Raw genomic sequence first — 25,025 nt, 5'->3', positions numbered from 1 at the left:
ACGTCACACGTCGTCTCGCTATGCTAGGTGGCGTAATCCGTGTCGTGATTGAAGAGTCCCTTCTGGTTAAGTTTTTGCTTTTCTTGGGCCAAGAAGACCTCGAATAGAGAAAACTAAGGGAAGTGAGGGGAGGACTTTCCCCAGATAGAGCCACGGTGTCCGTGTGATAGTTAATGAATGCAAGGTGGTTTAAACAATAACAACCACCACCCCTGAAGGGAGAGTTTTCTGGTGGAGAGATGCTATTTTTTGAACTAGTTGAACTGGATCTCTGAGGTTCTTTACAAGTCTGAGGTTCAGGAACTCCTTTCTTTAAATGCCCCTTTTGATCTTCTTAAAAGTATGACCCCACGTTAATCAGCCTTTTGAAAAGGCTAAGATACTAGTGGTGTGACTGGACGAGTCGCTTTGATTTCCTTGAGCCTCACTTTCCTCATCTGTGAATGGGATGGATAATTGTGAAGACTTCACAGGGTATGTCTAATGGAGTAGGAGAGGTTTGGGGATTTGGCTTTGTGATTTTGGAAGGTCAGGGCCTGGAACTGTGGGCATGCCCTTCCCCCTCTCTCTCAGATGTTAGAAGATAATGAACTTCCTGTGAGCTATTTGTTCTCTGCTCCAGGAAGGTCGCTCCTTCCCACCACCACCCCATTTCTTCTTCTCCTAGACTTTCAGATGCCACCCTGGCAGTTGAGTTCTGATAGGGAAAAACCTGAATGGACGGGATCAACCTTGGTCCTCTGTGTAGTTTTCTCGCCTAGACTGTAAGCCCACCTCCCAGCCAATGGTGAGAAGGGATAGAGGTGGGTGGGAATCTTTTCATTAAGAGTATAAATTAAGTTAGGTTCCCTTTTAGGTCGCCTCCTCCATTATGGAGGTGTGCCCAAATCTTGCAAGGTTTGTAAAATAATTTACTTTGTTTCTCCTAAGAATGTCTCTCCTATTATTTGAAAATCCTGCCTCAAACATCTGTAAAATGGAGATAATAATAGCACCTCCCTCAAAGTGTTGTGGTAAGGACCAAATGACATAAGGCAGGGGAAGTACTTAGTTTTCTCCAAAGCACAGCCCAAAGGCTACTTCCTTCAGGAGGCTTTCTTGATTCCTCTCAGCTGCTACTACCATCCCCCTTGCCTTTTGCTCAAACTAACTTGTATTTCGTAGATTTTTACTTGGTATTTTGCCATCCCCCAACCCCTAACAGGATGTGAGCCCCTTCTAGGCAGAGATTGCTTCATTTTTGTCTCTTATCTTTAGTGCTTGGCCCATAGTAGGTGCTTAATAAATGCTTGTTGATGAATTGATTTGTAAAACTTTTAAAGCAGTACCTAAATGAGCTGTTTTTCAAACCATTGGGTCTTGGGACACAGGTCTCTAAAGGAGACTTTACCCGCTTTTGAGAAGGGGAAAGAGGCAAAGTGATTTCCCCAAGGTCACATGATGCACCAAAATCCCACCATCTACTGGAAGCTTTTCCCAACTCCTCTTAATTCTGTTTCCTTCTCTTTGTTAATTATTTCCTATTTTACCTGTATTTGGTTTATTTGTACATATTTGTGCCCCCCATTAGATTGTGAGCTCCTTGAGATTTGGGGCTTTCTTTTGTGCACCTAGACAATACCTGGCACATAAGCACTGAATAAATATTAATTTATTGATTGATAGCCTTTTATTATTAAATATTGAACATTAATTTATTACTAAATTTTAATTTAATTTATTTTATTTCAATTGATTTAATATTAAATATTATTAAAGTATTATTAAATTATAGTAGCTTTGTTTTAAATTTTCTTCCCAGGACACATGCTTCACTTATATGTATTTTAGGAGTCTTGTGAACTAAGAATCCTTTGATCTTGTCAAAAATATACTGTAATTAGCTCTCTTTCCCATAGGTTGTTATTTGAAAGTAGTTGTGTATGTTCATTGATCAAACAGAATTAAATTACACATTGATTGCTTTGGGGATATTTTGGTACAAAGCCAACTATGGAACTTGTTCACGAAAATAAGAAAATTAGTCACATATATAGGAAGATTAGCTGTTGAGTGCACATGACCATAGGTCATATGAAAAATTCACACAGTGAGATCATCAAAACAACTGGGTGATTAGAGAGGCTAAGGTTTCCGAGAGATGGGAGACTTAGAAAAGATCAGAGACAGGACAAGAAGCAGGGAAATAGGATAGCCCAATAAAAAATACACTTTCCTAGAGTCCCATTAGATCTATCATTAGATGACCCCATCTAAACAAGTAGTGCAGCATGTCTGACCTGTGGATGGAAAAAAAATGTAAAAAAGACGAGAAAGGTAGAAAGGGCACTGGTTGTATAGAGCTTTAAATGCCAAACAAAAGAGATTATATTTGATCCTAAAGGCAATAGGAAGCACTGGAGTTGCAGAAGTAAGGGTGGGGTGAGTGGGTGGGTGGTGTAGCATAATCAGACTTAGACTTTCAGAAAATAACTTTAGTTATTGTGGAGGATATATTGTAGGGGAAAGGAGATGTGAGACATTGGGATTTACTAGAGGTCTGTTGGGTTTGGACCAACAAGATAGCAGACTAGATAATACCTTCAGTCCTCACTAACTCAAAAACTCCCCAAGATAGGAATTATGCCCAAGAGTTAAAGCAATTTCAGCTGTCTTCACTGGCCAAGATACCAAGAAACTTAATAAGGTAACAGGTTTATGAATTAACAGTAGAGAACAACAGTTCTTAACATGGTTACTCAGGACCCTGCTCTCCTCTCCCCCCCCAGCTACCATTCTTTGTCTGGGCTCACAACCCAACCCATATGCTTATGCTGTAGGAGCTATTTAGGAATTTCCCTGCTGCTGCTGCTGCATTTGCTGCTTGCACACCCTGCTCCTGCCCTTAGCCCACCATTCAATGATAAAACTCAAAAAACCAAACTGGAAGACGTCAACTCTGCCCATCCCCTTGTGGAGGAGGGGGAAATAAAAGAATGGGAGTGTCTGCTGCCTAGACAGCAGCTCTCAGCCAGAGAAATAAAGAACATAGGGAACTGGTGCAGGACATTAGCACCTGTGTGTGTGGCTGAACCAAGCCTGAAGGAAAGGGATTTGTACCCAGCTAGATACAGTCCTGTGTCCCCAGAATCCTCTGGGGACAGGAACTGAAGGCAGTGAGAAATGAATTCCCCAAATTGAGAGGAGGCTAATGCAACTTTACAGCTGATACAGCCCCTGGGAATATTAACAAAAGGATAAGAATCAGAAAATGATTAATAGGGGAATAGAAAGGGAAAAGACTAAATTAAAGATCTCAGAAAGAAGGGAAAAAAATAAAAGAACCTACATGAGTAGATAAATTAGAAAGGAAAAGGGTACCAAGATATCTAAATTACTGTAAATGTCACCAAATAAATATTGCAAGACAAAGGAAAGTGAACTAATTCCCAGTGAGACAGAGTACCCTGTAGGATTTTCCAAAATGATGTAAGAGAAATGAGAATCTTGAAAATAATTTAAAAGGAACAAGTGGCAGATTGTTTTGCCTGTACAAATCAAAAAACATAAACACACGGTGGCAAGTCTCTCTAAAGAAGCAATAGAAAGAACATTTGTTTGGAATTATTAAAAAAAAACTGAAGGAAGGACGGTGGAAGAAGAAAAGCAAAAAGCAGTAAAAAAAAAAATCTCTGTACAAGCAAAACAACACATTGGTCTCAAAAAAAAATGTGCATAGAAATAGTTAAGGAGCATAGGTCCCAGAAGAATACAAGTAAAGGAACTTAATACCATAATACAAGAAATAGTATAAGAAAATTGCCAGAAACTTCTGAATACAGAAAACAAAGCAGCAATCAAAAGAATTCACAGATTTCCTTCAGAAAAACTACTCCATGCTACAAAGTGGTTAAATTGAACAATTTCCAGTGACAACAGATTTTGCAAGCCAACAAGAAGATAAAGGAAAATAAATTTTAATAACAAGACTGTTCTTTATGAACTGGAAACCACATAAGGGAATGGAATAATCTAATTGTGAGAGCAAAGGAGCTCAAAAGGCAACACAGGTGACATACCCAGCTAACCTAAGCATTGATGAAAATAGACATTCCATAAAAAAGAGGCATTTGAAGCATTTCTACTCCCAACCCCCTCAAAAAAATGACATGAGCTGATTATTAGACTTGTACGAACCTGGAACAACAGAACACAAGAAAGGTAAATAAATGTAATTACCAAGAAAAGAACAAATAATTAAATAAATTACCTCTAGCCCTCAAGAGTATTACAAATCAAGAAAAACTAAGGAGAAAACTGTGCATTTAAAAAATAACGGATCATTAAGAAATTTCTTTCTAAAGGATACAAGGGAATAAAAATGAAAGCAGAACTTAAAGAGATAGGAGAAGTGACTATGGAGGAAGAGGCCTGAAACACCATGGACTAAACCTCATAACTCCCTAATCTCCAACAAATGTATAATGACACAGAAGTCGGTGTATTTTGTGGGCTAGAACTACAGAGTGGGAGGGGACACAAAATGGGAGAGAGGAAAAAGAAGATAGAGAAGAATGTGTGATGTGCCTTAATCAAGTCAATGGTAAACAGTGGAGGGAATGTAACTTCTGTAAGTTGCTTGCATGAAGAGCAGCTATGAGACAATGGGTGAGGCAAAGAGATGATATTGAAATGGAGAGGAGTGATTCATTGGTGAAAGAGGTGCCCCTGAAGAACACTCCTATGATAAAGATAGATGTGTCCTGTAATGGGAGATGGGGACTGGGTATAGTCTGCTAGAATTTGGTCCTTAGAGATACTGCTACTACTAGAGAATTTTCTGGCTCCATGGATCTAACTCATCTCAGAAAAAGGGAAATTAGAGTTCTGGGGGGCAGTGAACCCAGAGAGGAAATTATATTGCAAGTGTAAAGGAAAATTATCACAGACAGGGCAGGGGATAGAATCGGACTGCATGATATGCAGACACGGAAATATCTACCATTGCACAATGATACTTTTACTCTATTTCTTGTTGATTTTTCTAAGAGTGTGGAATAACAAAAGGGAGAGGCAAAGAGTAACATCTATAAGGCAATCACATAGCAAATGTTTAAATGAAGGAATTCCAATTTGGTACTTTAGAAGCTTTAATTACATGAGGAATGCAAAAAAAAACTAAGAAGGAATAAATAAGTATAAAGACTATTAATCAAAGAATAGAAAGCAATGGGAACAAAGAGAAAAAAAGATGAAATCCTGTTTAGTACAAAGTGCAGAAAAAAATACAACCCTAAAAAGAAAAAAATTTAATGGAAGTATAAGGGAGGGCATTGATCAAATACTTGATCAACAAGTGGGGAAAATGGGGGCAGAATTAGATAACTAAATATAAGCAATCAACAAGTAAAACTCCAAAACCTAAGGGAAAGGGATAGGTTGAGAGTAAGGGGAAAGAGAGCCTAAAAGAAGAGGTTTGCTTTAATGTCGAATAAACAAAAACAAATAAAGGAGCATTGTACTAACTTAGAAGAGGATTTAAAAAATTGATATAAATTTTTAATTAAAAATTGAGGGGGGAAACAATATTAGAGATACAAATAGGGAAAAATATTAACTTGTCACAATTTTAAATGTGAATTGATTAGGTAATCTAATAAAATGGATTAAAAAAACACAATCCCAGAATCTTTTGCTTACAAGAAACAAACCTAAAAACTAAAGACATGATAAAAATGAGGGGCTGTAACAAAAATTATTTTACCTCAAGTGAATCCAAATGCTATCAGACAATGCAAAAAACCAACTCACAATATAAAACGATAAACAAGAAAAATTGTGTAATGCTTAATGGAGCTACAAACAACAAATTAATATCAATATTTACCTTAAATATTCCAAATGTTATAGCATCCAAGTTCAATAAAAACAAAAAATAACCCAAGAAGACATAGAGACGTTATAATGGAAGAATATTTATATCCTCTCAGGTTTAGACAGATGTAAGGGAAATATAAACAAGAGGGAAAATCTAGAACTGAATTAGTTGCTGGAGGAACTAGAGCTAAAGGACTTGTGGCATCTTATAAATGAACCTTTTAAAAATATTCATTCAGTATTGCATGGAACTTTTACAAAAATTGACCATCTATTAAGGCAGAAATAGTAAAAATATCCTTTATAGGATACAGCAAAAATAGTAATAAGGGAATGCAAACAAAACACAGACCCAAATTAAGACTGAACAAAATCCTAAATAATCAAAGGGTTAAGGAACAAATCATAGAAATAATAATTATGTGAAGGAAAATAACAATGATGAAATAAGATATCAAAAATTTTGGGATGCAACTACAACAGTCCTTAGAGGAATAATTATATCCCCCAAACGTACATCAATAAGCTAGAAAAGGAGAGGATTAATGAACTGAATATGCATTTTTAAACATTAGAAAGTCAAAAAACCTAAAATAAGCATAAGAAGATATTGAAAATTAGATGAAAAATAAACTGAAAACTTACGGAAATGGTAAAAGTAAAAGCTGATTCTTCGAACAGACTAACATAATTTACAAACTTAGCCAACCTAATTTAAAAAGAAAGAGCAGAAAATCAAAATATAAAATGAAGAATTACCTTCAAAAATAAAAAATGCTCAAACTAACAGAAAAAAATATCATAATCCAATTTCAGAAAAGGATATGAATCTAGCCTTAATGGAAATAAAAAACAGAAACAAAACCTCTCAGTCTTGATGGATTCATAGGCAAATTCTACCAAAACTTTTAAAGAACAATTCATATTAATACTACACTAATTATTCTCAAAAATTGGGACAGAAAACTCTCTACTGTACTCCATTTATGAGGAATATACACCTGATAGTCTGTAATCATTTTTGTGTACTATGTACCAGGCACTTAACTAAGCACTGGAACTACAAATACAAATAAAAACAAAGACAGCCCTTGCCCTCATGGAGCTTACAATCTAATGGGGGAAGACTATGCACAAAAAGACATTGAAAAAAGGGAGGAGGAGGAGGAGGAAGGGAAGGTATCCCATAGTAGGGCATGATGGAGAAGTCCAAAAGCAGTATAGCTGTTATGAAATAGGAAGAAGACTGCATCCTCCTTAAATAGAGGCTCTACGGCTCAAGACTGTGCTCTCTATTCAGAAGATCTAATCCGAGGTTACCGATAACAGTAATATAGGTTACTGGTGAGATGGGAGTACCAGGATGATATGATCTTGCAGGATGATGAGATTTCTCCATGATGAGTTTTCTAGGGAAGGAAGGCATGCTGCAGAGTTCTAAAGAAGTCTAAAAGCAATGTTTGCTGGTGGGAAATGAGAAAATGGTACCTAAACCAGAGAAGGATAAGGCAAAGAACTATGGACCCAATATCATGAATGAATATTAATTGAAAACTTTTAAATTATATCCTGTCAAACAGACTACAACAATTAATTTAAGAAATCATTCACTGTAACAGAGTTAGATTTATACAAGGGATATGAAGATGACTCAACATTAAAAAAGCAATCAACATAATTAATTATAAAAAATTAACATTTAAAATCACAATTGAGTTACCTCAAGTGATGCAGAAAAAAAAAACTGACAAAGTAGAACATTTATTTATGCTAAAAACTCTCATTTTATTGTTCAGTTTTTTAATCATGTCTGATTCTTTGTGACCCCATTGGGGGTTTTCTTGTCCAAGATACTGAAATAGTTTGCTATTTCCTTTTCACGTGTTTTTGGTCATTACTGGTGTTGAACAGAGACAAAGTGAGTACAGCCATGCTACCTGTAAGGGCAAGCAAGGTGGGACTTTTTACTCTTGGAGTGCTTCTCAGCACTAAGGCAATCAAGTGCCTTTGAGTCTTGCCTTTGTTTGTAGGAAGGCCTACATCTTTTTGCTAATTAGGTCAATAGAGGTGTGAAGCCCTGTTTAGAGTCATTTATTACAGGTATTTGGAGGGATTTGGGAGAGAACTCAAGCAAGTCCCTGCTTTTACTCTGCCATCTTGGCTCTGCCCCAAAAGATGTTTTCTTAAATGAGAGATATCGGCAATTATAATAGATATATAATTTTGATTATATGAAATTCAAAAACTTCTGCACAAAGAAAATCCATCTAATAATCTTCATGTTGAATTTCAAATCTAAGATAGATAACTAACAGATATGCATATTATATGTAATACATATACCTATATCTATCTAACCCAAAACATTCTCCAATAGATAATGTTCAAAAGGTGTGGTTTTCAAAAGGAAAATTGCAAACTATTAGCAATCATATGAAAGAATGAATTAAATCATGAATAATGAGAAATACAAGTCAAAACAATTTAGAGGTTTCAATTCATACCCAGCAAATTAGAAACAATGACAAAATATCCAAATATTCAATGTTGAGCACTTATGTAACTGAAATATTCATGGCCTTTAACCCAGATGTTCTGTTGTAAGCATATACCCTAATGAAGTCATTGATCAAAAGAACATCCTCATAAACACTAAAATATCTCTAGCAGCACTTTTTATGACAGCAAAGAACTGGTGAAAGAGTCAATATTTGTAGAATGAAGATTGGCTAAACAAATTGTGATTTGTGAATATAATGGAATATTGCTGTGCTTTAGGAAATGACAAATATGATTTATAGAGAGAAGATAAGACATTTGCATGAAGTAAAGCAGAGTAAACAATAAAAATACATAATGACTGATGGGGTGATGGGATGTGGACCCCTAAAAGGAAAAGACCATGTCTTTGAAAGCAACCCAGTCCCTGAATTCTACCATCTATTTCAGAAGCCTAGATCATTGGCACCCCTTCCTAGGGCACTTGGCCCACTCCAGCACACATAGATCACCTACTTAACTCATTTATTTCAAAGTTTCTACTTGGTCGAGAGCCTTTTTTTAAAATAATCTCACCTTTGCCTTTTGGAATATTGTATGCTTAACTTTCCTTTCCATTATAATAGCACCTTCTGTATTATGTGATCCTGACTCTGACCCTGGGTCTTGAGCTCTTTCTTTTTAGCTTCTTGGAATATTTTTTCTTTGACTGGAAGTTTAGGATTTTGTCCATGACATTCTTTGGACTTTTCATTTTGGGGTTTCTTTCAGAAGAGCACTAGGGAATTCTTTCTGTTTTCATTTTGTCCTCTGGTTCTAATAGTTCTGGGCAGTTTTCTTTTAGGATTTCTTGAAATATAATATTCAGGATTTTTTTTTACATATTTTTTAGGTAGCCCAGTGATTCCCAAGATAATCTCTCTCTGATCTGTTTTACAGGTAATTTGTTTTGAATACTCTATTTCTTAATTTTCTTCTGTTTTTTAAATCTTTTAAATTTTTTTTGTTTCCTGGAATAACCACTGTCTACTTTGCCTATTCTGATTTTCAGGGATTTCATTTCTTGGGTAAGATTTACCGTCATTTGTTCTAAACCATAATTTCTTCTTGTCGTTCCTTATTTCCTAGCTTTTATTTCCTTTAACATATTTTATACCATTATCTCATTTATTTTAGTGCTCTTGTAGTCTTTGTGACTGAGGTGTTCTTTTCTCTGAGACTCTGCTTGCTGTGAAGTTACTCTTTTCATCTGGATTTGCCTCTTGGGCTTATCTCAATCCATAGTATTTCTTCCCTGAGTTCAGTATTTTCTTCTTCTCCTTGCATACTTCCAAATCCAAAGTTATCTCTGTCCCTTGCTGTGAGCATGACAGGTCTCAACTAGATGCTGTTGATTGTATTGGTAATTGCTGCAAGACCCTAGCTGCTTTGCTGCCTACGTGCTTCCTTGTCCCTTTTTTCTTCTGTGGCTCCTGTTATAACTCTGGTGTGGATAGCCTAGGTGCTGTGCTGCCTTAGTATTGCACAACCTAGAACTGGGTGCTGTGATGCATAAGCACTGGTCTGGCCCTATCGCTTTCTATGTCTGGGCACTAAACTGGCCCTATTCCCTGTTGGTTTTAGGAGGGGAGGTCGGGGTGCTAAACTGCCTGTGTAGTAGTGTACCTCTGTTTTCTTCTGCACCTTGGGAAGGGCTGCCTGGGTGCTATGTGCCATCCTATTTGCATTTGAGAGTGTCATTGCCTGGCTCCTACTCTAGTTCTGTTTCCTACTATGACTTGGGTGAGTCTAGCTGATTTTGGTGTAGTTTTGTCTCCTGAGCTTGCCACTGGTCTGCCCTCTCCCTCCTGCTCTGGGTCAGCAATGTTTACACACTTTTTTTACTTGTCCTATTTTACCTTATCTCTGTTCAGACCTTCTGCAGGATTCTAGCAGGACTTTTTTCACCCCTGCGTTGCATAGTGTTAACTATAGCTGTTTCTCTTTGGTTATCTTTATAATTGTTCTTTCTGATAAAATTTTTAGAACTCTACTGGAGTGTTTGTGAGGAAGCAGGGGTAGGTACAACACATCATTGTCTTCCAACAATTTCTTCATCTTCTTTTCTAATCTTTTTGCTCTTTCAATTTTTTCCTCAAGACCTCTTAATTTCATTTTTTAAAAACTTCTTGGCTCTTTGTTCTAGGGCCAAATTCTATCATGTTTCTCACTCTCAGAGGATAACTAAGGCCTAGTCCTCTTCCCTCTGCAGTCTTGAGTTTCATTATCACTGCCGTGCCCCAGTTCTGGTTTCTGTTCCCTCTCTATGTCCAACCAACCAGTTGTGAGCTTTCTTAACAGGAAACTTAACCAAAAAATGAGAATGTAAGAATGTAAGTGATTATTTCAAAGACAGACCAATTAGAGGATTTCTGGAATGTGGTGGTGTGGAAGGTATCCTGTAAATAGCTGTTTGTATGTATTTGTTTCTGGTCTCCCCTGTTAGATTGTGAGCTTCTTGAGGGCAAAGTCTGTATTTTGCCTCTTTTTGTGTCTCTAGCTTTTAGCACAGTTCCTGGGCACATAGTAAGTACTTTATAAATGTTTATTGATTGATTGATTGATAGAGAATTTCATTGTATAGTATACATGTTAAGGAAGTGTGATATAGTAGAAGTATGCTTTATTATAAGCTCCGTGATTACAAATATCTTGTCTTATTCTCTGTATCCTCTAATCACCATGAACTTAGTAGGCACTCAATAAATAGTTGATGAATGCATAAATGAATGGATATAGTAGCTGATTCCAGTTTAGTGGTAGCATGCCGTATTTATTTGCTCCATTGTAGGAAGGAAGGTTATAGATAAGGATAGCATGGTGGTGGCTGTTCTCATTTTTGAGGGGAGAGAAACTTCTAAAAAATCCCCTCTTCCTACAACCATACCACAGAAGCTGGATGTGTTTTTGTATGTATTCTATTTGAGCCAGTGAAGTGAATGAGAAATCAGGGAAATAAGAAAGGTCTATTAATACCTTAGCAGGTATTAATTATCAGCTAGTTGAGAGAAAGAATAAAGCATAGGACTAATTACTTAAGGAGAAAGGAGTTCTAGGTTGCAGAGAGTTCCAAAGAGTTTTGCACAGGATCAGAATAATCTTGTGTCAACTTTGGCATTTAGATCATTACTATTTTGTTGTAGAGAAGAACACAAATCATCACAGATCTATTCTTCATAAAATGATAAAATTTTAGAGCTGGAAGGGGCTTTAGAGACCAAACCCATTCCTTCATACCCGGATGAGGGAGTCAGTGAAACAAAGACAAAAAATTTAATTAAAATTATTTTATATACATGACATGCGAAGCTCAATTTGAATGGTTTTAATTGTTGTTGTTGTTGTTTTTAAAACTAAAGTGAATGATTTTTTTTTTTTTTATAGAGACAACCTGGATACCTTTAATTAGATATGAGATTAAAGGAAATCAAAGTGGAAAGGTAACATATAATGAAGGTGAAAAATATCCATAGCATTAGCATTACTTGTCATATTAAGATGTGGAAATTAAGAATCAGATGCAACTCTCTTCTTAGGGAAAAGGAAAAAAAACATCTAATGACAGACATCCATTAAACTTCCAATGACCTATCTATATACTCTCCTTGTATTAATATGAGTGCCTTCCAAAGTAGTATTATTTAATCAACAACATAGCAAATCAGAACAGCACTAATTTTCTTTTTTCTCTGGTATTTTTGCTCAGTGAGAGTAGCAATTAAGTCATTTAGCTATATTCTGAATAATTGAGGTACTTTATCAATGCAAAATTATAACTATAATAATGGTAAGAGGAGAACACAGTACCCTTCTTGTTGGACTGTTGGTGTATAGTTGTCAATTACTGTCAAGAATCCTATTTTCCCCTCCTTTTCAACAAGATAAGTTTTCCTTTTTAAAATGTTTCAGAAGTCTAGTATGTGATGCTTCTGAGCCTGAGCTGACGACATGTTGATTAACTGCCATTTACTTTGATTATAGCAAATTAGATTTAACTGTGACTGGCATGTGAACGAACTGATATTGGACATGGATGAGGGATATTACAACACAAGCCATGGTACATTTAATTTCCTTTAAGTAATGAGATTTTATGGTGCTTCTATCTTTGGGGACTTATTAATATGCAAGTTATGGTACATTACTTTTGGGTTTGAATATGAAAGAACCAAAACCTAATTCCTACTGTGACTGAATTTTGCTGAAGTCACTTCTAGTTACAACCTTAATTTCTGAATATTTAGAATGAGACCTCTGAGTGAATGTAGTGTAGGTATAAATGGCCTAGTCCTAGGACCCACAGGCTTGAGGAACAGTATGAAAAGAAGCACTTTTGCTTAGGCATTCTGGAAATAGCTCAGTTACATGAAATTAGACTGGAATCCACATGTCCTTTCCCTAACCCCTACCTCCCACCTTAGATAAATGATTACTGTTCCCACTGTCTTCATTACTTCTTGCTTTGACAGCTCAAAAACCTTTAAAAGCTCCCCATTCTTGCTGAATAAAGACTAATTTCCTTAATTTGGTATTAAGAATTCTATAATTGGCTTCTGCCTAACTTTCTACTTATATTTCTTGTTACTTTGCCTATCAAAGATAGTCTATCCTTTAGCTAAACTAGATCATTCAGCTTTTTCCAGACATATCCTATACCAGGGTTGAGGAACCTCTGACCTCGAGGCCATATGTAGTCTTCTAGATCCTGAAGTGCCGCCCTTTGATTGAATCCAAATCCCTTTAATAAAAGGATTCATTCTGTAAAACTTGGTCTCAGTCAAAAGGCTGCACCCAAGGACCTAGAAGGCCACATGTGGCCTCAAGGCTGTAGGTTCCCCAACTCTGAATACTTTCCTGCCTCTACCCATATGCTCATGATATTCCCTATTTCTGAAATACCTTCTTTTCTCATTTTTATTTATTAACATCCTTTGCACTCTTTGAGGTCCAGTTCAGGTGCCATTTCCTGTATGAGCCTTTCCCTGATTCCTCCCAGGTGGAAATTCTTTCTCCTCCATATGATATCATACGAGTTACCATTTAAATAGAGCTTTCAGGTTTGCAAAGCACTTTATATATATTATCTCACTCGATCCTCAAAACTATCCAAACTGAGGTACCATTATTAGCCTTATTTTAGAGGTGAAAAAAATTGAGGCTGTGAGGTTCAGTGACTTTCTCAGGACCACAAAATTAGTAAATGTCCGAGTTGAGTCTGAAATTCAGCTCTTCCTGACTCAAAGTCTGGTACTTAATCTACTCAGCACTTTATATATGTTTAATAGCCTCTCCTGGCTGCTGTGGAGAGCCTTGGTCTGGGGAAGGAAAAGAGAAGGTGACAGTGGTAGTGCTATGTTTAGGCTCAAGGTCAGAAAGTGGCAATAACTGCAGTACCCCTCAGAGAAGGGTCAATGTAGAAGATCCTAGAGATGGCTATTCTGTCTCCCATGGAGCCACACAACTCCACCTCTATGCTACATGTGGAGGACAACCTTTGCTACACTTGTTTATTCTCTTCCAATCATTAGAAAAAGCTGTATGCAGTATCCAAGCATATGTTTCCTGCTCTGGAGAGCAAAATCTGTCATGCCAACGTCACATAACTTGTGCTTACTCTAGAGAAGCAGCCATTTCCAAAGTAGATAAGAGTTGCCAGTGGGTGGTAGCTGAGATCAAGCCTTATTTTGGGTAGATTCATAATCCATATAACACTTCACAGTGATTGATGCCAGGTGGAGAAAGTAGGGTTGATATCATGTCTGTGCAGCGGGGCATGTGTCTATTGCTGGGGTGAGTGTAGGATTATCCATACCATTCTTAAGTACTATCGTATTCTTTAAAAAAAAAATTAAACACTATAATTCTAATTTAATCTTATTTATGTGTATACAATGTCTTAGTCCTCCTACCATATCATAAACTATTTGAGGGCTTATATATTTCTATCTCTCCCAGCATCTGGCCCAATGCCTCACGCATAGTAGGCACTTAATAAATATTTATTCAATGAATGAATGAAATGACTATGCAAACTAAATTTCTTCTTCTTACAGCCTCTCTTTAACCCCCTGTAGTTTCTATAATTGTGTTCTGAAATGTCCAAATAGGAAGTTAGATCCTAGTCTGGAGTCTAGCAATAATTCAGACAGCAGGAATCCCTGGGAATGAAAAGAAGAGAATGGTCAATCTGCCTAGAGATTTCCAAGATTTAATGACAAGTGTATAGTATAAGATAGGATTTAAATGATTTAGCAAGTGCTTTTGTTTACAATCTTACTGTTAAATTTCCTAATGGGGAAAGTTTGGGGTGGGGAAGAGCAAGAAGGAAAGACTCAATGAGAACTTAATCAGAGGAAGTAGAAAGTGAACAGAGGAGGTATTTGCGTGAAGCAGAGGTCTAAAGAAGGTGAACTAATTGGGACAACCAGCCACATACTTTGAATATTTTGGTACTCTGATAACTTGGAGTTGTTTTATAGAAGCTTTAACTCAAATGAACTAAATTGAAGTGAAATGAATAATGTAAACATATTTGTATCCATGTGTAATTTCATTAAAAAAAGATCTGGACCTAAAATTTCATTTGTGTGTGTTTGTGCATGCATGTACACATGCATGCATGTATGTGCATACACCAAGACCTCCTAGTGTGGAAACTTCCTCCATTGAGGCAGATCAGCTACTTATCTGGTCTCAATCGTAAAAAGTTGCCTGGGATGCAGAGAATTATGCTTTACCGCCTTTAGAGTTTGACAGTGTCACTAGTTGTCCAAAGTGATGGAAGTGCTCAGACCACACACACTTGAGGCAGGAATGACTTTTCCACCAATTCAGTTTCTGTGTCTACTTGAAAGCCTATTTATAAATGCCTCCAGGGTGTATTCTGTGATTGATCTTATGTGACCTTGTTTGTGGGCCTCTCAACTTAGCTGTATTCAATTCATATGGTTGGTTGGTTGGTTGTTGTCCTTTATTCTTAAAGAAGACCAAAATAACATCACTGTGTTGGAGTCAAGGTACAAAGTGTCTGACTGTGGCTGATGAATATGAGTTCAGAAGGCTCTATGACAGGTCGGGCACAAATGATCCACATGAACATTTGGAGTGGAGATGTCTCTGAATTTGTTCATCTCACACATCTTTTGAACTACTGCAATTTAGATTTGCTCACAGAGCACAGCACCTTCTTTGATGTGGGCACGCAGTGCTGGGTGGTCCTTTGTCAATGCCTCCCATGTCACACAATTGATTCCAAAGTTTTTTATATTGAGAATGTCCTTGTATTGCTTCTTCTGACCTCCATATTAATGCTTGCCTTGTGTGAGTTCTCTATAAAATAGTTTTTTAGGCAAACACCCATTTGGCATTAGAACAGCATGGCCTGCCCATCAGAGTTGTACCTTCTGCTGCAGAGTTTGAATGCTTGACAGTTTAGCTCCAGAAAGGGCCTCGGTGTCCAGTTTCTTATCTTGTCAGGTGATTTTCAGAATCTTCCTAAGACAATTCAAGTGGAAGTGATGCAGTTTCCTGGCATGGAGCTGGTATACTGTCCAGGTTTCAAAGGCATATAACAATGAAATCAGCACAATTGCCCTGTAGATCTTCAGTTTGGTAGGCAGTCTAATACCTCTTCTCTCCCATGCTTTCCTTCTGAGCCTCCCAAACACTGAGCTGTGTGCATCACCCTCATCATCTATGTGTACATCCCTGGAAAGCATACTGTCAAGGTAAGTAAATTTATCCATTGCATTCAATTTCTTGAGATTCCATAGGATTTCTACTGGTATATATGGTATCAATCATCACCTTAATATTTGATTATGAAAGATAATGATGTGTTGTCTTTATGTAGATAAGATTTTCTGATAAGCTGCTATTTTAATGGAATACTATAATTTATACTCAGTGATACAAGCATGAGTTACTATTTTTTATTTATACTGTATTTTTACTTTTTTATTTTAAAAAGTTATACTGATATTTTAAAAACAATAATGTGGCAATAATGCCGCCCCTTAATGATAACTCATCCTTGGCAACTCTAAGCAACATAAATCGACAAAAAGACCGACAATGTATACCTAATTCTGAGCTACTACTACCTATTCCCACTCCAGCACGAGGTGGGAGACATTCTTTACCATTCATTTCTCTGAAGTCACAATGGGTCACTTGTTGGATCAATCGTTCAGAACTCTGTAGTCTTTCAGTGTTATTGTCCTCACGTTGTTTTCTCATCGTGTAACTTATTCTCCTGCTTTTGCTTACTTTGCTCAGTTCATTCAAATCTTTCTCCTTTTGAGAAATTGTCTTTGCCTCTTGGAAGAGACTTACCTGTCAGTGAGAATCTTTGGACTGTGGGTAAAAGATAAGAGGCCAGACTAAAAGTAAAGAGATTTTTAAAAGCATGTTAATAAATCTTCTCTTTCTGTTAGCAAATTCAGATTCCTGGATTACAAATTTGGTTTCTATTATCTTTCAGGCTTGCTTAGAATACACAGCCCATCAATAGCATTTTGTGACAACTTAGGTTAGAGAAGTAAAGTATGTCACAGAAGAAGGAGGGGTAGAGAAAGAGGGGTATCAGTCAAGGGAGAAAAGCAGTGTATTTGGAATGCAAGTGGCAGGATATATCATCAGGGCAAGAAAATATTTCCTGTTAAAGGGCAGGAGACAAAGGAGAGAGAACAAATACAATTGAGAAAGCAGACCTTTTAGACAAAACTGTAGGGTCTCATGTCCAAACATATCAAGTAGTTATTACAACAGTAGATGAGACTGTCTACTTTACCATGTGCTTGTATGAAGTTTGAGGACTTTCTGATATTAGGCTACCATGGGGTTGGGGGATTTCTACATCAAGTAGTACATTTGTACATCTAGATACAGTTAAACGATTGTGATTCCTACTTGTCCGCTCCCCCCCCCCCCACTTCTCTCTACCATTTGGGTTGCCCTTGTCTTGTTCCCTTTCCCCCTACCTGGTCTATTCCCCCAACCTAGGAGAGATGGCTGAGAATTGTCAAGATATTAGGAGACACCCTGTTTTTCCAGAGCTAAGGCTCAGCAAGCAGGCTGTGCCCAGGGTTTGGCATAACAACAATCCTCTGCGTTCATCCTCTGGATGATCTCATCTTCTCGCAAAATGTATTGCTTTGACTAGCACCAGGTGTTCTCTGAAGGATTTATGATTTTCATATTAATCGATAACTATTTAGATTTGTTGGAGCCTCCCTATTTCCCAGGAGCCTGAGAGCTAGAAGCAGCTGACATGCTGCAGCAGAAAGCGATCAGTCACATCTCCTGACACTCGAAACAATTCCTGTGCTCATAGCTGCTAAATGAACCAAACCAGGGGCTGCACTCTTGTTCCTGCAATGCTAATTCTGGTTCTGTACCCCACTGAATGATCACAAGGCTCGATGACCCTTATGACTTGAGACAATCACAAGGTTCAGCAATCCTAGTAACTTAGGGACTGTTCTCACAGGACCCAAGAATGCCTGTATTGTCCCAAGAAATGCCAACTTTGGAAACTATTTACTCATGACCTAAAGACGACTGTGTTGGGTGCCTCCTTTTTGTAGTCTTCGGGGATTAAAAACCCTATCCCCGCTACAAGCCACAAGCTCTCCTCAGGAAGACCTTGATTTGCATACCTCTTTTCATCAGTCTGAAATTAAACTTGTTTCATTCCTGACTCTTCTGTCTCTAGCCTGTTTTATTTGGCTCTGGACACCCACAGATTAGAGACTGGTTCTGATGCAATTGACAGAACATATGGGAACGTGTACGACCACTGGTGGTAACCTCCCCTCGCCTTGCATTTTCCTCCTTCCCAGGGCCAGGCTGCCCCAAACCCACCCAGGCTACTTGATGCCTCATACTGTTTGCATGACATGAAGGTCAACTCTATTTCTTCTAGTGATATGGAAGAATACCAAGACTTACCATCTATCCTTCTCATACCTCCTGGTGTCCTCCAGTGCTTATTTTCTGCCTTACCTCTTTATGTCGTCTTCATCCTCTGGTCATATCAAGAAAAAGTGCTGCACAGGAAAGAGAAAGATTGTCCCAGTCCGGCAGTTTTAAAAGATGTTTTCAGGTACACTGCCAGTCAAAGAAGGCTATTCCCACCTAGTGGTAGGGGAATGTACAGCAACAGGGTGCATTTTAGGCAATCTGGGAATGCTTGAAATCTTGAAGGCCGCATTACACATTTATGCAAAAGGTTTTTAATTCTATGTAGTCAGAATTATCTTTTATGATCATTGTGAAATATACCTGATATCTTTCTCTTCTTATTTTATTATGGTGTGACTTTTTGTGGTTATTTTAAGACTATTATGGAAACAAATGCAGTTCTAAACCTAATTTCTGCCAGACTGGCTTGAAAGATCAATGGAGAGTTGGATATGATGGTATATGCTTATAATCCTATAATCTCTACTGCTGGGAAGACTGAGGCTGGCAGAGAAAATGAATTTGGAAGGTTGAGCTGCAGGAGGGCAAAAGTTGGTTGGGTGTCCACATTAAATCCACCAAGTGGTGAGCCCCTGGGTGTGGGAAGACCACATGGCTCCCTGTTGTTGTTGTTCAGTTGTTTCAGTCATGCCTAACTCTTTATGACCATGTTTTGGGGTTTTCTTGGCAGAGATACAGGAGTGGTTTGCCATTCCTTCTTCAGCTTATTTTGTAGATGAGGTACTAAGGCAAACAAGGTTAACGGACTTGCCCTAGATCACCCAGCTAAGTGTTTGAGGCCAGATCTGAACTCAGGAAGAGAGGTCCTCCTGATTCCAGGGCCAGCACCCTATCTACTTTGCCACTTAGCTGCCCACCAGGGTGACTTGGAAGGGGCAAATTTGGCTGGGTTGGCAACAAAGCATGTCAGAATTTTGTGCCAATCATCATTGCACTTTCAGTTTTCAGTCTGGGCGAGATAGAGGGAGCCAGTCTCTCCCATTACCCCCCTGAAAAAAAAAAGACTATGGCAAATTAGAAAGGTACAGGCCTGGGAAAGGTCAGTTTTCATAAGAGTGAAGAGAGTAGATTCTTAACACTATATGCCACTGAGCATCATTTCCATTCCTGGAAAAAATTTTTAGAATGAAGGGATAGTTAGTAAACATTGAGAAAAGCAAGTGGTGACCAAAAGGAGCACAGTATGACCTTAAAAGGTAGATCGTGAAAGACTCCTCATTTCCTTATTTTTTTTTTGGCTGAGTACTTGACTGATAATGTCAAATAACAAGGCTCTACAAAGTCCTACTCCAATTACTTATTGTGTATGGATGTAACCCTGGATTCTCAAAAACTGTGCTATTCTGGAAGGTTTTTAAAAAGAGAGATTAAAAAAGCAGTTCAGAAAAAAAAACTAACCAACACACCAATCAAGTCTGACATTGTGTGCAGTGTCTAGGGGTCAATGTTTAATAGCTGGCTCTCTGAAAAAAAGATACAGGCAGGACACATTTTTAAGTTTAACCTTCATTATTTTTTAAAGATTTTATTCATTTTATTTTAAACTTATGAAATAAAATAAGCATTTCCATAATGCAATAGAATAAAAAAAGATGATTGCACATGAAACTGCAAATCTATTATATACAACTTGCTATTCCTTTTAAATATATAATAAAATTATCATATAACTTTTTTCCTTTTTTTCTTTCCTCTCCTCCTCCCCCCCACCCCATGCCCTAGAGATGGCTACTATTAGACACAAATGTGTATATATGTATTTACACATGTGTAAACATATATGCATTTTTTATAGATCTATTTATTAGTTCTTTCTCTGGATGCAGATAGTATTTTCCTTCATAGGTCTTTTGTAATTAATTTGGGTATTTATAATCATCAAAATGACTTATTCACACAAAGGTATTCTTAAAACGATATTTCTGTTATTGTATACAACAGTCTCTTGGTTCTGCTCATTTTGCTCTTCATTATTTCATGAAAGTCTACCATGTTTTTCTAAGATCATCGAGCTCATCATTTCTTATAGCGCAGTAGTTCTCCATCACAATCATACACCCCAACTTGTCATTATTAACTTTGTCTCCATCATGTGCTTAAGTCTAGAGTTCATAATCAACAAAACAAAAAACCAAGCCCTAATTTGTAGTGTTTGCCAATTTCCGAGGCACAAAAGGCTCACGCTGAAAATTGAACAATAGGGTTTTGAGTTAGTACGGGCTGACTCCAGCACACTCCTGAATGTTCCATGTCCATAGTTCGCCACCTTTACCTCTTCTTGTTGCCACACTTCTTACTTTAGCAACCAGGCCCTCTTTGTTGGTGAAAATCAGATGCAGAATAGCAATTTTCTCTTGTCATTTCCTCATCCATTCGAAGGATGAAATTGCCATTAAGGCAGCCAAAAAATTATTAGCTGTTCTGTTTTGGGCCAAGAGCCAACTCCAGCAGATGTTCAGATAATTGAAGTCCCCTTTCAGTTCTACATTATGCTTCCTTGCCAGGCTCATGATCTGTTTCCCAAACTCCTAATATACATCCTCTTTGTGTTTAGATCTTGTGCTGTGTGCTCTAATAGCAGTATTGCTTTTGTTTCTGTCTTAGCTGGTCTTTGCCCAAATGCTCTTTATCATGGTTTCCTCCTCTGGCTTCTAGATTTACTTAAATACATCCTTGCTGACTCCTCCCTCCATCTTCTTCCTCTCCTCCCCACATATACTTTTACCTGTCCTGTTACATTTGAATGATACATATATACTTCTGGAACCACATTCTGGTCATGGGTCCCATCTCACCAAGTCTCAGTGAAACTTATAAGGGCAGTTTTATTTCCTAACATTAGGATCACTAATTCACTTGCTTATTTTTTTTTCTTTTTTTTGAGCAGGGAAGGCAGGGCAATTGGGGTTAAGTGACTTGCCCAGGGTCACACAGCTGGTAAGTGTGTCAAGTATCTGAGGCAGGATTTGAACTCAGGTCCTCCTGACTCCAGAGCAGGTGCTCTACTCGCTGCGCTACCTAGCTGCCCCCTAATTCACTTGCTTATTATCCAGATTTTGTACATTTCTGCTACTGATTGCCTCTAGGATAAAATATAAAACCCTCATCCTGTCACTTAAAGCCCTCTACAATATGGCTCTTGCTTACCTTTCTGGTCTTATTCAAGAGTACTCCCCTTCGTAGTCTGTTCTAGTCATTTGTTGCTGCTGTTGTTCAGTGGTGTCAGACTCTTCATGACCCCGTATGGGGTTTTCTTGGCAGAGATATTGGAGTGGTTTGCCATTTCCTTCTCCAGCTCATTTTACAGATTGGGAACTGAGGCAGAGTTAAAGAACTGGCCCAGGGTCACACTGCTATTAAGTTTTTGAGGCCAGATTTTTTTTAGGGGGGAGGGATTACTGAATACTTTTATTCTGCACATGGCAACCACTAAGGATCTGGCCTGTGGTCTCACTGGGGCTGCATCACCAATACGTGGCTCCACCCATCGACACCCGAAATAGGGGTGAGAACAGGTCATTCTATCCCAGTCCGAAGATGATAAGGGTCTTCCAACAGAGAACCAGATGACCAGGTGGTCTCTGGTAGACAGTTCTAATGAAGCAGTGAGAGCATCACAGAAAGGTGGAAGGGAGAGGGACGTGAAGCAGCAGAGGCCCCTGTCCTCAAATAGAAACTGCTCTAGTACTTGCTGCTGCCCATTCTTGGGACAGGAGCAGACTTCTACAGAGGTGATTGGCGCCTGTGAGCTCTTAGGCCTGGTCACAGAGCTTACTTGGCCTGAGGGTTTCTGAAGTCCCTTCCAGCAAATTTTGCCTTGCAGCCCAGCTCTTCTTCAGTTCTGAGAAGATGGTTCTACTTGGCCAGATGCTCAGATTGGCAGGTGGCAGCAGTCTTGATCTGCCCAGTGCAGAGGTCCACCACCAAGTCTGCAATGAAGGTATCTTCAGTTTCCCCAGGATGATGGGAAACCATTGCTCCCCAGCCGTTGGACTGGGCCAGCTCGCACACCTGGAGAGATTCAGTCATGGAGCAAATCTGGTTCACTTCGAGTAGGAGGCAGTTGCAGGCTTTCTTATTCACAGCCTTTTCAATGTTCTTGGGATTGGTCACTGTGAGATCATTCCCTACCACCTGGATGCCTGCAGTAGCAGTGAAATTCTTCTAAGCTTCCCAGTCATCCTGGTCAAAGGAATCTTCAATAAACACCACTGGATAGTTCTTAATGAAGCTCTTGTAGAGGTCCCCAAGCTCAGAAGGGGCAATTTATCTGTTGGAATCATCAGGAGACTTGAAGTCCAAGCCATATTTTCCAGATTGCAAGAATTTTGAGGCAGCAACATCCATCAGTATCGCCAGCCTTACCAACAGCATTCTTTAGCAGGTCCAGAGCTTCTTTATTCTCTAGGATGTTAGGAGCAAAGCCACCTCATCCCCTACGTTGGTGGTGTTCTGTCCATATCTCTGTTTAATAACGCTCTTCAGGTTGTGGTAGACCTCAGCTCTAATGCACATGGCATCCTTAAAGTTTGCTACTCCAACAGGAAGGATCATGAACTCTTGCATGGCTAGCTTGTTACCAGGATGGGAGCCACCATTGATCCATGTTGACTAGAACTGGCAGGATGACTTCATCATTGCCTGCAAGGTCAGCAATATGGCTGTACAGGGAGACACCTTTCTCAAATATCCAGGGACACTCCCAGTATGGCATTTGCACAAAATTTAGATTTATTCTCAGTGCCGTCCATCTCTGTCATTAATTTGTTGATCTTCTCCTGCTCCACAACATTCAGTTTCTTGCTAATCAGGGTCTGGGCAATAGTTTTATTGATGTGCTCAACCACTTCTGAGACACCCTTCCCCATGTGGCAGGTCTTATCATTGCCTCAGAGCTCCAGCGCTGTATGGATACTGGCAGAAGCACCACGGGGCACAGCAGCTTGGAACTGACCTTTTTCAGTGTAGAGATCAACTTCAGCAGTGGGTTTCCATGAGAGTCAAAGATCCCTCCTGCCTGGATCTTTTGAATAGACATGCTGAGTTTCTGGATGGGGCTTCCTCCAGTGGGCTTAGAGAACAGAGGCCGGGGGGGGATCTACCTACACCAAGAGGGAGCGTTAAATGTGAAGCCAGATTTGAACTCATGAAGATGAGTCTTCCTGACAGGCCAAGCTATCCACTGTACTACCTAGCTGCCCTGTTCTAGTCATACTGGCCTGCTAATATTTCCTTTATATAAGATTCAAATTCCCACCTCGCATTTGCATAAGTGTTTCTCCATGTCTGGAATGCACTCTGTCCTTATTTTCACTTCTTACAATCCCTCTTCCTTAAAAGCACAGTTCACATGAACCCTGCCACATGAGGCCTTTCCTGATTTCCCCTTCCCCCTTGTCAGTATTCTCCTTTTTGAAATTACTTTCCATTTATTTACCTACATATTATATCTTACTGGTAGAATATAAGTTCTACAAGACATTTTATTTTTGTCTTTGTAATGCTGGTGCGTTGAATGTTTATTGAATTAAATTGAATTTATGTAAATATATAGGGCCATGGCTTTATTGTTGGCTCTTTTCATGAATTATGTCCCCAGTGAGTTACTGGCATCTCTGCTATTCTTGCTCCATATAAATTTCTTATTATAGTTTCGAGACTCTTTAGACCATAAGCAAATGCCTCTTGTTTGGTATGTTCCACCCTTCCCCAGAAGTCTATCATTCTTGTATTTTAAGCTGTGGTCCAGAAATCCATAGCCTGTTCTCAGGTAATATCTTTTAAAAAGTTATTGTTTATTGAATAAATAGTATTCAGTGATCAGAGGTAGTGAACAATAGTTTTTGAACAGTGTTTGCATGCAAAGGGCTCTGTTGGCACTCTAGGGGGTTAAGAAGGAACTAATAATCAATAAACATTTATTAAGCACTTACTATGTGCTAAGAATTGTTCTAAGCACCGAGAATACAAAGAAAGGCAAAAGATAGTTCCTGCTTTTTAAAAAAATATTTTGTTTTCAATTCACAGAACAAAACAAGTATTTCCATAACACCTACAATAAAAAAGATGATTACACATGAAACTGCAAATCTATCATGTACAACTTGCTATTCCCTTCAAATATACAACAAAGTTATTAGGTAAATGTCTTCTTTTCTTTCCATTTTTTCCCCTTCTCACTCCCTCTCTCCCACCCTGGAGACATTACCATTAGACATAAATAGGTATATATACATACATATATATATACATATATGTAAAATTATTCTATACATAGTCCTATTTATCACTTCTTTCTCTGGATGCAGATAGTATCTTTCTTCATATATCCTTTCTTTTTAATTTGTGTATTTATAATACTCAAAATGACTTAGTTGCTCCAAATTGTTCTTAAAACAGTATTGGTGTTATTGTATACTGTGTTCTCTTGGTTCTTCTCACTTCACTCTTCATCATTTCATGCAAGTCTTTCACAACCACCACAATTTATTCAACCATTTCTCAGTTGAGGGAGATCCCTGAAATTTCCAGCTCTTTGCCACCACAAAGAGGGCTGCTGTAAACATCCCATTCACATTCAGTTTTAATTACTATTTGTGAATTTCTCTCCATCTTATTTTTACTCACAATTTTCTTTCTCAGCCTTT

At 38.3% G+C, this 25,025-nt stretch overlaps 1 pseudogene; it reads right to left on the bottom strand.

Moving 5' to 3' along the window:
• Positions 1 to 2,826: 2,826 nt before the first annotated feature.
• LOC118832039 lies at positions 2,827 to 22,725 on the bottom strand (annotated as a pseudogene).
• Between the last annotated feature and the right edge of the window lie 2,300 nt (positions 22,726 to 25,025).

This window comes from Trichosurus vulpecula, chromosome 9 (assembly GCF_011100635.1).
Source record: "Trichosurus vulpecula isolate mTriVul1 chromosome 9, mTriVul1.pri, whole genome shotgun sequence".
Lineage (NCBI taxonomy): Eukaryota > Metazoa > Chordata > Mammalia > Diprotodontia > Phalangeridae > Trichosurus > Trichosurus vulpecula.
This window is presented reverse-complemented; position numbering and strand designations above follow the sequence as displayed.